The following is a 3472-nucleotide window of genomic DNA, read 5'->3' as shown; positions in this document are numbered from 1 at the left end:
GTGGATAGACTCGTGAGAGAGAAGCTTTAAACTTCGCCATTTGGTAAGCACTTTGTCCTTTGCATCATTTGCAAGGAATTGCTTCATGATGGAAACTCGTAGAGTTTCCATGTCTTTGGGGCATCGTCGTTGCCAGGAAGGCTAGCCCACCATTGACAAGCCGATTTTTGGAAGTGCATAGCTACATGGCATAGCTTGGAGGACTCTGTGAAGCTCTCGTCTCCAAAGGCCGCATGAAATTGTTGGATGAAGGCCAATACTTTGTCAGAGCACCAAAGGTGCCATCATAGGTGAGAAAAGATACTCTTTCCTCTCTCTTTGAACTTCTTGAGCTTTTGGGACCTTCGCCATGGAGAGTAAGCTTTGCAATGTTCTCCCTCTTGTATTCTCTAGGAGAATAGCCATAGCTTTCATCGGTAGAGGAAGAAGGAGAAGAGGGTGACCTCTTTCTTGCCCTTTTCTTCCTTTGTTTCCTCTCTTCCTTTTTGAAGTGACGAGGAGAAGGACTATGGGTTAACCGTTTCCTCTCTTGGGAGGAGTTGGCGATCGTTTAGTCCGCCGTCTTCGTGGAGCCACATCTTCGGAGGAACTTAGGGATTCATTACTTTCTTGATCTTTGGATTCCTCCTCTCGTATGGGAGAGAGTCTTCTTTTAGGGGTCTCATCAAGAGGCCTCCTAAGCTCTCTCTCCTCTTGGAGAGGAAAGAAAATCCCATAAGCACGAAGTTGCTGAGTAACTTCGGCTTGCAAAGAGGGTTGCCCATAGCTTGTTGCAACCTAGTAACAAGATAATTAACAAACATGGGGGAATCATCATTAGCACCTCTATGTGCAAAATCAAAGTTATCAATGTTTATTCTACTCTCTTGGTTATTGCCAGCCATGTTAATTAAACTTATGTGTTTACTTAGTGTATGCTTTGGCAATTCAAAACCTTAGTTGCTTCTCCTCTTAGCCTTTGAAAATAGGCACTTAAGTATCTACACCCACGGCTCGAATTGGTTAATTATAGAGAGTAGTGGAGTGGGTCTAACATGGCAGAGTTGCCGAGGGATAGCTCCTTTTGGACTTCTTATGGCTCAATAATGATAAAGCTGTAGGCAAGTCTAAGAAGACTCCATTATTAAGACCAAAGCTTCCGAGGTGTGCACCATATTCCACATAGTGGGCTCAACAAAACCAATAATAGATCCCAGTCCCACTTACCCAAATATAATTAACAAAATCAACCATTAATAGGCTACTTAAGGATCTCTCTTCTTAAGCAAGAAAAGAGAAACCAAATTCTCTGATACCAATGCAATGGAAATGGCCTCTGAACTTTGAGAGTAGCGGAATTAGGAAAGTAAATGAAGCACTTTTGTGAGATTACTTTGTGAGCATAGTGGGTGAACTTAATTGATGGTAGCAACATAAACATGGTACTTAGTTAGCTTGGCATGAACAATACTTTTGCAAGAGAGAGAGAGAGAGAGTTTAGAGAACATGACAATAGTTGATGACCAAATTCATACGGAGCCGGTCCCCTCTCCAATAGGCATTTGTATTATAGTTTCTCCCATACAATCTTTGGGTTCCTTGTGACCTAGGTGATGCAATGAAGATGGAAAGCTTTATGCATCACAAACATAATATAAACTTTGTAGAAAGCATTAACTATCCCAAGCCTTAGTCCCAAGGCCTCAAACACCTTCGAAGGTGGAGAGAGCTATTGGGGAATGAGGGTAGGGAAGAGGAAGAAGAAACATTCCATAGGAGAAAGAAATAGTTCTTCACTTATCATCACTCTTCTTGCTAGCATACATGATAGCATAGTAATGAAGATGGAGAAGATGGCAATCTTAAGCATTGAAGCATGGCTCTTGGTTGGATTTGCATTCCATAGCCAAGAGTGTTGGTGTAGGCTCTCACTTCTCACAAGCTTGGAGAAGGAGGTGGATTTCCTCAACTTTCACCAAGTGAGAATTAATTCACAAAATGAGTGTGTGTGTGTGTGTGTGTGTGTGTGTGTACCCCCCCAACACCCCCCTTGCTTGCTTGGGGCGAGATCTAGCCTTTTCACATGCTTCAAGCTCATTTTTACTCCTCTCCCCCTAGCCAATCACATGCAACATGCAATCAAGTATGGGTAGTCTTTGGACAAGTGTCCTTCTTACCCCTTAGAGAGAGAGAGTTCGAAAATATCTAGATATTTGTTGAGTGGAACTAGAAGCTCATTGGACCCCTCTTTAGCCCAACCAATAGCATTCAAGCACCCCATGTGGTTAAGCATAGGGAGAGTCTGACATGTGTCCCATGTGCCCTTTGAGAAAAGGAGTGCGCTTTGGGTGAGTGGAAAGTTAAGTCAAAGATTCTCCTAACTTTGGGACTTTTATGCATAGGAAGCTTCTCAAGCACCTTCCTCATTAAGTTGTAGGTTCTCTTTTTGACTCAAGCACCTTACCCCCCCATGCATGGGAAGCTTCTCACCAGTGCTCGAAAAAAACCTAGGTTTAGTGTAATCCCACCTACAAATTTTGAAAATTTACCTCTAAATTTTATTTTTGAAGGTGAGAAAACCTACAAAATTTTACAAAAATTAGTCTAATTTGGTGTGAAAACCTTCAAATTTTGTCAATTCACCTCCGTTGTTTCACATATGTAGGTTTGCGAAGTTTTTGGAAAAAAGTTTTTTTCGAGCACTGCTTCTCACGCACCTTCCTCATTAAGTATGACAAGCACCCCAAGTACCTTAGTCATCCAGCAAGCACCTTAGTCATCAAGTACGCACCTTAGTCATCAACCACGACAAGCACCTCAAGCTTAGGTCGGGTTCCCACCTCAAGCTCAGCCCTAGCTTGCCTAAGGTCAAAGGACTTTTAACACTCACCATTGGAGGTCTTTAATGAAGCTAACCCTAAGGTCTTTTAAGCTCCATTAAATGCACATTGCTCTTTGATAAACTACCTCCTTTTGGACCCCTATTGAGATATAACCATCTCTCCTCTTGGTCCCCTGTTGAGGTAAGTCCAGAAGCACTTATTGCACATTGCTCTTTGATAGACCATCTCCTTTTGGACCCGTATTGAGATGCAACCATCTCTCCTTTTGATCCCCTATTGAAATAGGTCTAGATCACATGTCTCTATTCTAACTCTTGTTCCCGTTTATTCTCCCACATTAAATGATCAGTTTAATATGAGAAAATCATTTGGGTAAGGTAGATATTAGATTTTATGACAACTAAGACATGATCAAACATAGTTACAGTTATAAAGATCCTCTGCAATCGTATATATGAGGTTTCTTTGTTTTGAAAGTTTCCCACAACTTAAGGTTGCTTGCTCAATTTTATAGCTCGGCTTTTTAGCCACCTCAGCTCGTGTACAACAGAAAACCCTTGCCATGTTATTGGTGTCTCTCTCCCTCTCTCTAGTGAAAGGGCGTTTGTCCCATAAGGGTAACAAAAGTCACAAAACCTTAAGCCGCACTG

This window comes from Adiantum capillus-veneris, chromosome 21 (assembly GCF_014529385.1).
Source record: "Adiantum capillus-veneris isolate H3 chromosome 21, ASM1452938v2, whole genome shotgun sequence".
Taxonomy (NCBI): domain Eukaryota; kingdom Viridiplantae; phylum Streptophyta; class Polypodiopsida; order Polypodiales; family Pteridaceae; genus Adiantum; species Adiantum capillus-veneris.
The sequence above is the reverse complement of the archived record's forward strand: the minus strand, read 5'-3'. Positions refer to the sequence as shown.